Source organism: Elephas maximus, chromosome 14 (genome assembly GCF_024166365.1).
Source record: "Elephas maximus indicus isolate mEleMax1 chromosome 14, mEleMax1 primary haplotype, whole genome shotgun sequence".
Classification (NCBI taxonomy): domain Eukaryota; kingdom Metazoa; phylum Chordata; class Mammalia; order Proboscidea; family Elephantidae; genus Elephas; species Elephas maximus.
Genome location: NC_064832.1, coordinates 33,947,321 through 33,960,415, shown reverse-complemented (window position 1 = coordinate 33,960,415; position 13,095 = coordinate 33,947,321).

Below are 13,095 nucleotides of genomic sequence, written 5' to 3'. Positions count from 1 at the left end.
ATGTATCTTTTGCAACCCTTAATTGTGTATTTTTCTTCTGCTTTTGGTCATTCAGGAGGTCTCATGCCTTAGGCCACCTGGACTTTAAGATCATCTTGCAAAATCTTTAACCCAATATCATAAAAAAATACTTTTCACAGATGAGAGAGGTCTTTGACAAACAGAAACTAGACTGTCCAGGCCTGCCTGATTTCACCCCAAAATATTATGTATATTGACGGAGACATCAGTTAACGGACTCATTAGAACCCCACTGGAATGGACTGAACCTCACCCTTGTCACCAATCCATATGCAGCTGAACTGTGGAAAGTGATAAACCTTAGATATGTTTGTCACAGCTGAAAGGAACTAAAGCACTCTTTTGGACTTGCCAATCATCTGGAAACTTAAAATTGAAACTGAAACGCCCTGGTGGGCCAAAGCAGATGACTGCACCTGAAGCGGACAGCTTTCTCAAGATCACAGAACAAAACCTCTCACCCATTCTGATGAATATAAGCCCCTGAGGTCATTGGACTTTGTTTAAATCCGAATTGCTTTTGAGGTTGCTTTGTGTTGGCAACAGAAACCCTGGTGGCACAGTGGTTGAGAGCTACAGCTGTTACCCAAAAGGTCGGCAGTTCAGATCCATAGGTGCTCCTTGGAAACCCTATGAGGCAGTTCTCCTGTGTCCTATAGGGTCGTTATGAGTCAGAACTGACCCGACAACAAGGGGCTTGTTTTCGGGTTTTTTATGTTGGCACCTTGGATTTATTGACTGGTAGGAATTTTCCATATAGGCTATCAATATATTTGCTATCTGTTTTCATATTCATCGCTATCCTTATGCTGGTTGCTGTCTTATAGAGTGTTTGTGTTATTCCCTATTCTCATACTATTCCTTTTCCACACAAATAAGAGTAATACTTACGGTCAGTTTAATCCTTTTCTGGATCATGGATTCAATGCATATTATTTACTGGTCTACTAATCAAATATTGTCAAATGTTGTCTGATTACTCGGGGGGAAAAATCCATTGCTGTCAAGTTGATTCCAACTCTTGGCGACCTTATAGGACAAAGTAGAACTGTCCCATAGGGTTTCCAAGGATCAACTGGTGGATCTGAACTGCTGACATTTTGGTTAGAAGCTGAACTCTTAACCACTATGGCACCAGGGTTTCCAATTACTCAGAACACCAATTTAATACCTATAAAGAGAATTATGTACTCATATTTCAGACAGACTTGGGCTCACTTCTTGAACCATCCCCTTTAAAGTTAGCTATTCCTTAACATGACCTGCTGTACATGTCATTCCAAGGTTAACACTGCAGAAGTAGAGACTCCAGCTACTGCATGTTGAAGATTTTAGATGGTGCCCGGCTACTTATAAATAGCATCTGGGGTCTTAAAGTCTTACTAGAATAAGTGGCCGTCTACAAAAACTTCTGAAAGGCAGCAAAAAATAATAATAACAATAAAATAAAATAAAATAAAGTTCTCCTTCTTCAAACATATTCTAAAAAATGCTTTCCTACTGGAAATATAAATCCATGTTCATGCAGAAGAATGCACCCTTCCCAAAATGGCAGTTGATAATGTAATCAAATGATTTCCTCAGAAATTCTTGATCAAAAGGAGAGAATGAATAAGAGCTTCAGAACAGAGGTGCCTGGCATATTTAGGCTAGCTGGCCTAGGAGCAGGTCTGACTCCATTTTGTTACAAGCTTCTGCTTCTATATTCCTGAGAGTGTAACTTTGACTTCTCCCCATTCATATGCATATGGCCTTGGGCCTCTGGCTGGGTGGAACCAACAGACAATGTGCTATGCCTAGGCAAGCTAGAGCAAGCCTGGGTAAGTCTGGGAAAGTCCAGGGAGGGTCAACCCATCAGAATCTTACTGGAAGTTTCCTGGTTCCACCGTATATCTATCCTTGTGAAACAGCTGCTCCTTGGATTTGTTGGTCTTCACTCTGTGGACTAATGTCTCCCCATTCAAATGTTTTTTATGCTTTCAATAAATCTCTTTGTTTTACTTTTAAAAAATAAATAAAGTCTGGGTATAGGCAAGCCAAACTCATGCTGTTGAGTTGATTCCAACTCACGGCGACCTATAGGGTTTCCAAGGCTATAAATCTCTACAGAAGCAGACTGCCACGTCTTTCTCCTGCAGAACTACTGGTGGTTTCAAACTGCTGACCTTTCAGTTAACAGTCAAACATTTTAACCAGTGTACCACCAGGGCTCCTGATAGGCATACCGGGTAAATACAAATAAAAATAAAGCAAGGATTATATTTTTTTGACACAGAATAAGACAGAATTCAGATAAAAAAGCATTAAAAGAGAAGGAATAATATGTTTTAATGCTAAAGGTTACAATTCACAATGAAGATATAGTTATTAATTATTTATATAACAAAAATACAGCAATAACTCTCAGAAAGCAAACACGAAAGGAAAATAGTCAGAGATACACTAAAAATAGGAAATTTTAATACTCGTCTCTCATCCAAGACAAATCAAACAGACAAAAAAACCAGTAAGGATATAGAAGACCTATAAAACACAATCAGTAAAGTAGGTCCTGAGTCTGTGTGTGTGTGTGTGCACGTAACTCTGAATCTTGATAATAGAAAATACACCTTCTTTACAAATGTCTATGGGGCATTCGAAAAAACTGATCATATCTTAAAGAGAACCTCAAAACATTTCAAGGAAAAAAAATAATACAAAGAGCATTCTCTGACTTCAATGCCATGAAATAGAAATGTATAACAAAAACAATCAGTAAAGGCCCTTTTACCAAGAAATTTAAAAACATGTTAATTTGGGGATAAAAAAGAAATATCAACCCAAATTTCAGAATTATTAAAAATTATGACATTGCAAACACAAATTTTATAGAATTCAATATATATGTGAATAAAAATCAAAACAAAGCCAACTCAAAATTTCAGAAAACAACAATAAATTAATAAAGCAGGAGTAAGGAATAAAAAACGATGAAAGCAGAATTTACCTACCTTATGACGTAAATTCCACCCTTAGGTATTTACCCAAGATGAATGAACCATTTGTCCACAAAAAGACTCGTACACAATTGTCCATAGCAGCTTCACTCATAATAAGCCCAAACCGGTAACATCCCAGGTGTTCATCAACAGGAAAATGGCTAGCCAAATTGTGATACACTCAGTAATAAAAAGGGAAAAACTACCGATCTGCAACAATGTGGATGAATCTCAAAATATTATGCTAAGTGAAGAAGCCTTATACAAAAGACTTCATTCTGTATGATTCCATTTGTATGAAGTTCTAGAACAGGCAAAACTATAATGACAAATATCATAATAGGGGTTACTCTTAGAGGGATGGAGATGGGGATAGCCTGGGATGGGGGAGGAGGGGATTTCTTTGGGTGTGATTTAGAAAATAATATTAGAATTATTGTTCCCTGTCATTGAGCATAGAGAATGTGACCCAGCTGGAGCTGGGCTCACAAGGACTCACAAGGACTCATCAACTGGACCCTGTGGTAAAGACAATAGATGGGACAATCTTAGAAATTATCTCTTAGGGAAGAAAAATATTTTTTACGGAACTTTTCACATAAAGCCATTCAAACAGAACACAAAAGACTTTCCGCTCATCTCTTTTTCTATTAACATTTAGTGAATAGAAATTGTTGAACCAACGAAGACCCTCCTGACTATCAGTTACTGAAACCTGTACCAATGATTGTTAAGAAAGGCAATTCAAAATCTAAGATCACAGTTTCTAGCCAATTTGTGAAAAGATGAAGATTTCAATGATTCTACCCACTTTTGTGGTAATATATACTGATGATTCCTCATTAGATTCGGGCAGACATTAGCTCTGGCAGCTTGCTTGTCCACTTCCAACTTGTCTTTTTGAATATACACCAAATAAAACTTTCTTTTTGCTTTACTAAATTTTGTGACTTTTTTCCCCTACTACAAGAAAAAAAAAAAGGTGACGGTAATGTTCTCTATCTTGATAGCCGTTGGTTTACACAGCGCATGCTTTGTCAGAACTCAATGAACGGTACACTTCAGATTTGACTGTTTCAATGCATGTAAACTTTACCTCAGAATAAAATAACTATAAACAAATATTAACTATAGTTAATGCTGAATACTGGTTAAATGTACTGACGTCTTAAACTTACCTTGAAATATATCAAAAGATATACTGATGGATAGATATACAGTTATAATGATGAATAGATACGTGATAAAGTAAATAGAGTAAAATATTAATTGTAGAATCCAGGTGGTGGGTATATAGGTTTTCACTACACAATTCTTTCATCTTTCCTGCATGTTTGAAATATTTCATAAAAATGTTGAGATTAAGTTATAGGAATTGCTTTGAAACACTCTATGAAAAGATCTCAAAAATTTGTATACAATGGATAAATTTCCAGAAAAAGACAACTTACCACATTGACTCCAGTAGTATCAGAAAGTCCAAAACATTCAATTATCATAGAAGAAATAGAAAAAGTGTAAAAGACCTGCCTCCCAGCCCACAAAAAAACAAAAACAAAAAAAACAGACTCACAGGGAAATTCTACTAAAACTTTAAAAAGATTTGATAATTTCAAACCCACTTAAACTATTCCAGCACGTGAAAAAGAAAGAAAAAAATCCAAATTTATTATCATGAATTGACTATGACTTTGAGCTCAAATCTTAACAAAGATTGCACTAAAAAATAAAACCAATCTCACTTAGGAATATCATGACTATATTATTAGCAAACACAATACCATAGTATATTTTTAAAAGTAATATATTATTTAAATGAGGTATATTTCAGTGACTTAAAAGTATTCATTATAATCGTCCAATTAATAGAGCTGAGCAGAAAATAAGACCACCTCCATAGATGCCAAAAAGTCATTTGGCAAAACTTTATACCCATTAATGTTAAAAAATTCAGTAAAATATGAATTGATGAATACTATGTTAACATGATCTTATACACCCAGACACCCACACACACACATAGACCCACATACTGGAAAGGGCTGAGATTTTGCCCTTCTTGCACACTAACAAGTTAGTCGGCCACAGTTTCGTAGATGCTGGTAGGAAACACAAGAGTCCTGAGTAAGAGAGGGGACAGTTTATTACACACAGCATTACAAGTAGCCAGAGAATCCACATTATTGCCTGGGTTTCCTGAGCCCAAATTCCCACAGGTAGTGTGAAGAAGGCTAGGTGCTACCTGCACACACGGTGGGTTGCATCACAGGAGAGAATCCTGAGCTTAAGGGGCCCAAATCTTCTATAATGGGCAGTAAGCCCACCTGCCCTTTGTTCTAGAGGGAGGCGCTATATCTTCCAAAGCTGTTGGCTCTACAAACATGCTTGAAAAGATAGTCTAGAGAAACAAGCTATGGAAAAATGCTAGTCTCAACACCTCACCCCCAAAACCAGCAACTTACTTAATGAGACATCAGGATTGGACGAAGACGCATTAACATCAGGATTGGACGAAGACATATTAACGGCCTGTGTTATACAGATGATAAAATAATGAACTTTCATTTGTGTTGTCTTTTCCTCTTTGGGAAGCTTTGCTTGATGCTCAGGTTTTGTCAAAAGGTCTAATATTCTAATATTTTATACCCATTCATGTTAAAAAATTCAGTAATTTTGAACCACTCCCCACCCCAACCTCCAGTCTCGCTAGCCAAGAATTGATGGATTCGTTTACAAAATTGCTGAAGAGGCTTGGTATTTATTTACTGGGTAGATAATCTTTCAAAACGCCTGGATCAATTTAAACATGTGTTAAAAAATTCAGAGCCTGCATCTGAGGCTCTGGCAAGTTAATAAGCTTTATCTAGAAGCTGTTTTTTCTGTTTAATTGAGTCAATCTTACCAAAATTTGCTATATACACTAAGAAACTAGAATTGTTTGGTGAGTTTATGAGGTCTTTCTGTCTCCTTTTGTTCTGAGAGCTTGCTTCTGATATGGAGCATTGTGTCTAAGTTTCTGCCTTGTATCAGGCTGGAGGCTATGGCTGAGAATTGCTGTTTTTTGTAATGCTGTCTTAGAACCTCAATTCTTTCCTCATCCAAGAAAAACTGTCTTGTGTCTGTTTTAGGATTTAGATTTTTAGTAGCAACATTGAAAAACTTTATGTTTAAGTCAGTCATAAAAACAAAGCCTTTCTAAGTGACATAAGCTAGAGATTATATGAAATGTGTTTTATTTAAAGAAAAAGGATAATTTTGTCTTAAAGTAAAACTACCAGTTCCAGAGTAGGAAAATGGAGGCAAGCCTAGAAAATATTGCTAAAGGGCTTTGGTATTTACTGGGAAGATAAAAGGTTGTGATAAAGAGAAAGCAAAACTGCTTTCCAAGAGAATAATTAAAGGGAAAGAAATTAGTTATCTTCTGTCTTTCAAAATATCTAGATCAATTTAAACATATGTAAATTATTGGAATGAACCACCCCCCACCCCAACCTCCAAGAATTGATGGATTCATTTACAAAATTGCTGAAGAGCTTTGGTATTTATTTACTGGGTAGATAATCTTTCAAAATGCCTGGATCAATTTAAACATATGTAAATGGATTAGAATGGCCTATATCCTGTGTTCTACCATGAGTAAAAAAAAAAATAGAGAGAGTAAGACAATATCAGGGTTCCCCAGCCCCCAGTCTCCCATATCAAATGGAAATCACAGTAAACACACCTGGAATGGCCTGGGAAAATGTTTCCAGCTCTAGCCAGACACTTAAGGCTATATCCATATCAATGAATTGGTCAGTTGAGCAAAGTCTTTGTTATTTCCAAAGCCAGTTTATAAAGTCTTTAAGGGCTACAACTAGATTGGGAAAATATGAGAAATAGTAAAATTTGAATGAAAACTTAGAATGTTTGAACAGACTTTCTTTCAAGATCATTTATGTTCTATGGTATACAGGCTTAAAATAATTAGGTAGCTTTGATATTAAATTGAGGAGTTAATAATTTGTCATAATTTAAGCTTGTATACTTTTGCTTTTTATGCCGCAAGAGATAGGATAAAACCTACGTATATGTATATTAAAGGGATGCAACATAAGCGGTATGCAACAAAGACGTTTAAGAGATTTATTAAAAATAAATTTATTTGATATGGTCAAAAGTTTTATCTGACTTAAGTCTAATGGTTTAATTTATGAGATTTTTAGGAGATTGAACATTAAATAAAATATAAAACAGAAGAATTGGGCTTCTTGCTGTTAAAATAACAAAATTTTCTTTGATTTCTGAGTTGAAGGGTTAATTTATTCTTTGTGTAATCTGCCTTGAAGGCAGAGGTTAAGCCTCTCATTAGAATAAGATTCCTAAACTGAAAACCAAGCCTTTTAGGAAAAAAAAAACAAAACACAAAAAGCCAAGGTTTTTACTTTAAAATCTTTGGTTAAATAACTTAAGTATTGTTTCACGATGACCTATAATAAACTCCTGACAACTCTGAAATTTCATGGAAAGCCACAAAAAAATGTTTATAAAGGAAAAGTGCTAAAAAGTTTTATTTAATAAATTACATGGAACGTGTTGTCAAAATCAAGAAAAATGCCTGATTCTCTTTGGGTTAAGATTTATACGTTAGTATTCCCTGTTGGTTTTTGCCTAACATTAGTTGTTGGTTTTTGCCTAACATAGGCAGCAAATGCATAATATTATAAATAATTATAAATAATTTTAAAATTATAAATAATTTTATTATTATTTCTTAATTGCTAACTTGGTCGCAACTTTATCAAAGCCAATGGTTTGATTAAGAATTCACATCATTTACCTATGAAGTTTTCTTTTATTACTATTCAGATATTTAAAGATCTGATAATCTTGGTATAGTCTTGGTAATCCTGTTATTATGTCTCAAGATTATTATGTATTATATCTGAAAAAAACTCTTTAAAAATACAGTTAACAGTTATATTTAGAGATTATTTTTAACTGATTTTATTTGGCCTTTATGGTATGCTTGTAATTAATTTCTATCAGGTCTTTCACTGTAAGAGTATTATTTTTATAAGTTAATTGTGGCCATATTAAGTTTTGTCATCTGCAGATAAATGTTTACGTTGCTGACTTGCTGAGAACGGTTGACGAAAAAATCTCAGTGAAAAGATGGACTATATCGGACTTGAGAAAAGGACTGTGACTAGACTGAATAAAATTTCCAGAATGTCTGTACTGAAACTGACTGTGGCTGATCCAGAATCATGTGGAACAGAAATTAACTACATAAGACTGAGTAAACAAAAGGAAAGTATGGGTTTTATGTGGGAATCTTACTGATGTTTTGAGGCCCTACTTTCTGGATATAAGAAACCATTTTTTTCTCCTAATTATTTAACTAATGGGTTTAGATATCGTAACTCTTAAATTAGAAGTTTTTCTCTCATAAAAACAGTTTTGTGACACTACTGCTTCTGAGAAAGTGACCCATGACTGTTAATAGGTAGACCAAGGAGGGACAGCTTGCTCTCGAGAAGAACACTTAGTATGTTTTAAACAGATTAACTGAAGACTTCCGACAGGAGAGGTCTATCCTATATTATCTTGTTAATCATATATTCTCTAATGAAAATCTGGTTGTCACATGTGAATTTTTCTTTATCTTCTGTTTCCTCTAGATAAACATCGTGTGTGGTGGATCCAACTATACTGTTTTAAACGATCCCTTTCCAAATGACAGTGAGTTAACATGAGCAATCTCTTGTCTAGATTCCTGGTGAATGCATGGGCCACGCACTTTAAGAATTCTGAAATTACCTTTAGATATTCATAGTAATGATACTGGTAAATATTGAAAAGGTAATGTTAAATTGTTACACACCAGAAAACAAGAGTCAAAAAGAAACCCATTGGTCCAACACGCAGGATATGGTTGGTAGCTTTAATTCCAAGTTATGGTACAGTTGAATTGGAGAAATCTTTTAAAAATTTATCAATCATTATGGGACAAATAACAAAGTTGCTAATGAGATAAAAACACAACAGTAATCTCTGACCTCATTAGCTAAGGTGACATGAGATAACAAAACAGCCGTAAGATTTTTTTTTTTTAGCCCAAGAAAGTATAGTCTGTGCTGTAGCAAATACCTCCTGTAGCATATGGATAAACAATACAGGAGAAGTAAAACAGGATATACATAGAATTAGACAGCAAGCTACTTGGTTACACACTGTAACACCCTTACAAACACCGGATTTATTTGGTTGGTTACCATCAGGAATAAGTACATGGGCTAGATCACTACTGCAAGGGATAGTAATATTCTTAGTCTGCATCCTGATAGTGCTAGGCATAATAAAATTTATCTTCTATTGTCTTACACACCTAAAAGGGCAAAAAAGAGGGTCTCAGGCTAAAATGTTAATATGCACTTAGTCTGCTCACTACAGCAATGCGATCGAGAGCATTGCTCTTACTCAATCAACATCCTAGTGAAGAACCAAATGGGGAATCCGGTGGAAAACCAGCACCATGAGTTTAAAGAGCCTGCAATAAATGGCTGCCATTTACGAGCTCAACTAAGTCTAGGTATTGACCATAGATGAGCTATGTCTAATTTCCAATCAACAGGAGGGAACGATTTAGAAAATAATATTGGAATCATTATTCCCTGTTCTTGAACATGGAGAATGTGACCCAGCTGGAGCTGGGCTTACAAAGACTCATAAAGACACATCATCTGGGTCCTGAGGTATGAAGACAATAACTAAGACAATCTGGAGGAAAAAAAAGAAGAGAATCTTTTAGGGAGACATTCACATAAACAGGGCATAAAAGCCACTCTTTTTCTTTTAATATTTAGTAAATAGTTATAAACCAACAAAAGGTTTGTAGCCACAATGAAAGGCCTAGGTCCAATATTTGCCCCTCCCCCAAAATAGGGCAAACAATTCTGAGCCAGGCTACAGTTGGAAATGGATACTTGTCTTGAATGACCAATGTCCAAAAAGAAATGAAGGGAATGAGGCAAAGCCCCCACATTGCTGTATTCTTTACCTGGCTTCCTCCCCTACAGTGTTGCACTGAAAAATCATTTCCTTTGCTGCCCCCACCCCCCAGCTTTGCATTTGAATCCTGCTTTTGTTTGGAGGTTATATGTAAACCCCACTGTGCCTGGGGACTACGGATTAAGAATGTTGCTGACTTAACTTATATGAAACCCCTACTTATAAACCCCTTTAAAAGTAACCTGCCTGCCCGCCCTTGGCGAGTAGTCTTGCCAGCAGTAAACTCCAACTGACTCCATTTCCTTGTACAACAAAATAAAGGTGCCTTTTTTGTTCTCCTGCCTCGGTCTCTCATTTATTGGCCAATACGAGTCATGCTGAGTAAGAACCTAGGGTTTCTACCCACTAACAAAAGGTGTATGCCAGGGTTGTATCATTTCACCATACCTATTCAATCCGTATGCTGAGCAAATAATCAGAGAAGCTGGTCTACATGAAGAAGAATGGGTCATAAGGACTGGAGAAGACTCATTAACAACCTGCGTTATGCAGATAACACAGCCCTACTTGCTGAAGGTGAAGACTTGAAGCACTTACCCGTGAAGATTGAACACCACAGCCTTCAGCATGTATTACACCTCAACATAAAGAAAACAAAAATCCTCACAACTAGATCAATAAGCAACATCATGATAAACAGAGAAAAGATTGAAGTTGTCAAGGATTTCATTTTATTTGGATTCACAATCAACACCCATGGAAGCAGCAGTCAAATCAAACGATGCACTGCATTGGGCAAATCTGCTGCAAAAGACCTCTTTAATGTCTTAAAAAGCAAAAATGTCACCTTGTAGATTAAGGTGCTTCTGACCCAAGCCACGGTGTTTTCAATTGCTTCATGTGCATGTGAAAGCTGGATGATGAATAAGGAAGCCCAAAGAAGAATTGACAACTTTGAATTGTGATGCTGGCAAAGAATATTGAATATACCATGGACTGCGAAGAGAACAAACAAACCTGTCTTGGAAGAAGTACAACCAGAATACTTCTTAGAAACAAGGATGGTGTGACTACATCTCATATACATTGGACATGTTATCAGAAGGGATCAGCCCCTAGAGAAGGACGTCATTCTCGGTAAATTAGAGGGTCAGTGAAAAAGAGGAAGACCTTCAGCAAGATGGGTTGACCCAGTGGCTGCAAATATGGGCTCAAGCATAACGATTGTGAGCATGGCACAGGACTGGGGAGTGTTTGGTTCTGTTGGACATAGGGTCACTATGAGTCAGAACCAATGCTACGGCACCTAACAACAACATTGCAATAGGGCGAATGCTGGGACAGAAAGATCTGCCAGCATCTCCAAGGTCAGGCAGAAAAGGGCTTTTCTTTTATAGGGAGCAGTAAACAAGGTTAGTAAGAATCGGGTATGGGGAAGTGAGATGAATGGGTGGTGTGATTAGACAGTTGATGAAGAAATGTTTTTTCTGGAGATCAGTCATTTCTCTGGGTGGGCCCTTAAGGAGGGGCTGTTTCAAATTCCTTAATCTTAAGGGACCCATGGGGAGGGGAAAAGCCTGACTAAAGTTTGGTCAAGTCAAGTTAGCAGGTATTTTGTCCAGATTGGTCAACGGGGACAAATAGTTCAGCTAGTCATTCATGAGACGAAGAATGAAAACTTGTAGGGTCTGTGTCTGGCCTTTTCATAGGTAAAACAAGGGTGGGGGAATCTTCGAATCTAATCTAAGTCATATGGGGAAGAGTGGTTATTTGCTGTAAGACATTCTCAGAACACAAAAGGGTGGGGCTCAGATAAAAGTTCAACATTCTCTGTTGCGTGATAGATATATTTATAACAACAACAAAAAGAGTAGCTGCTGAGGCCGCTTATGTACAAACACCTCATGGTATTTGATTCCTTGGTTTGGAGGTTTAGGGACATGGTATCACGGGACACCTCAGTTAATTGGCCTAATACCAGGTTTAGTGCTTCTGTCCTACCTTCTAGTTCATTTTGTAGTGCCTGGGGTCTTAAAAGTTTGCAAGCAGCCATCCAAAGCTTGACAATTGGTCTCTATTCACCTGGAACAACAGAAGAAGAAGGAAAGTCGGGAATAGGAGGAGGATATGGAATGTGCTGGTAATTGCCTCTGTGAACAACTGCCTTCTTTGCCATGAGACTAGAAGAACTGGATGGTGCCTGGCTACTAGTATTGAACATTTTGATCAAAGATTCTATAGAAGAATCCTTATCAAAAGAGGAGAACTGCAAAACAGAATTTCAGATTCTCATGGGCTTCAGACTTTCTGGAGGCATGGAGGGTGGATAAACCCCTGAAACTATTGCCCTGAGATAATCTTTAAAACTTAAATCAAAAATATCCCCTGAAGTCTTTTGTAAACCAAACAATAGTTTAGCTTAATAATTAAAAAATGTCTACCTTGAGCATTGTGCTCTTTTAAGGATATCTATAAGAGATCGAACTGACAACAGCAACTTGAAAGATCAGATAGGAAATCTTGGGGCAGCAAACTTATGTTAATGAGGGAGGAACAATTCAGAAAAGGAGGATGGGGAATGGTTGCACAACTCGAAGAATGTAATCCATGTCACTGAATTGCACTGGTAGAAACTGTTGAATTGGTGAATGTTCTGCTGTATATATTCTCAATGACAACAAAAAATAAATGTTAAAAAAAAGTTCAATATTCTCAACATAATACCTGGAATTATGTAAAATGACTAAAATATTAGGAATATGAGAATGACCATCCCTACCTAGCAAATGAACACTAGCAGTTAACTTTTATTTCTATTTTTATATATCATTGTGCTAAGTATTAGGGTATGTATCTAAGACAAAATGTACCAGGCATACAACAGTAAATCTGAGCTATGAAAAAACTAATGAATTATGTTTGGTATAATACTTATGAATATTTATTCACAAAAATGTTGAAGGACATAAAACCCTTGGTATTTGGGATTTTCATTCAAATAAAAATATAATTGCAGCCTACTTGTTGATAAGATTAGGTTGAGGTCTTTTTGAATCAATATAGATTTTTTTTTTAGTTCACAATTTTCAACGTTTAAAAATTG